We start from the raw sequence: 961 nt of genomic DNA, 5'->3' as shown, positions 1-961 counted from the left end.
TAAGGTAATTCATTTTGTTAAACCTTAAAAATTAGTCATAGATAATATGATAGTTTTTAAAAGATAAGTTTTTTTGTATGAAAATAAACTTATAAATAGTTTATTAAAAATTTCGGCGATGTTTTAAATGATGCCTCTAAAAAGGTTGGTTCACTTCATGCATTTATTTAATGCTTTTCATGCGTTTTAAGTTTTTTTTGCACCATTTAAATTTTTATTTTAAAAAACTAACCAATTTAATGCTTTTCATGCGTTTTAATTTTTTTTGCACCATTTTAATTTTTATTAAAAAAAAAAAACTAACCAAGATTTATTTGTTTTATACTAACCATTTTGCTTGCATATTCTTTTCTTAAATTTATGAAAATTTTTATAGACGAGGAAAATGGATGCAACTTTTGGGGGTAACAGACACCCCAAAAAAAGAGCTATTCGCCTGCCAGCGCCATTTCTCGTTCCGGATGAGGAACAAATTAAAGCTAAGTAAAGGGGCAGTCCCCGATAGTAATTTGTACGCACCCACAGTAGATGGAATTACAAAAAATAATTTAGGGGTTGGAATAGGTAGCTTAGTCGAACAGACGGACGCAGATGACGGGGTAATTCGATTAGGGCCTGAGGATTTTGCTGCTCAGGAGGAGGGTTTTGATTATTTTAGGGAAACAGAAAAAGCTAGGGCAGAAGTGATTCCTTTTGGGGTTCGATGTCAGGGGACCCAAACCGAATCATATCTCTGCGATGGATCCTTCAGTCATCGAAATTGCCAAGAACAACTTGACAGTGCGATGAATCAAATTTCATTATTAATGAAGTTAATCAAAGAAAAAGAGCAGGAGATATTAGAGCTAAAAGCCCAAAAAGATTATTTAATTAATCAAAACAATATCCATCCCCAAATTGATGAGATTTGTGGCAAATTACCACCGCATCTCGCAATATGTGTCCGAAATAGTGTAAAAAA

Source organism: Bactrocera dorsalis, chromosome 6, assembly GCF_023373825.1.
Source record: "Bactrocera dorsalis isolate Fly_Bdor chromosome 6, ASM2337382v1, whole genome shotgun sequence".
Taxonomy (NCBI): Eukaryota; Metazoa; Arthropoda; class Insecta; order Diptera; family Tephritidae; genus Bactrocera; species Bactrocera dorsalis.
This window is presented reverse-complemented; position numbering follows the sequence as displayed.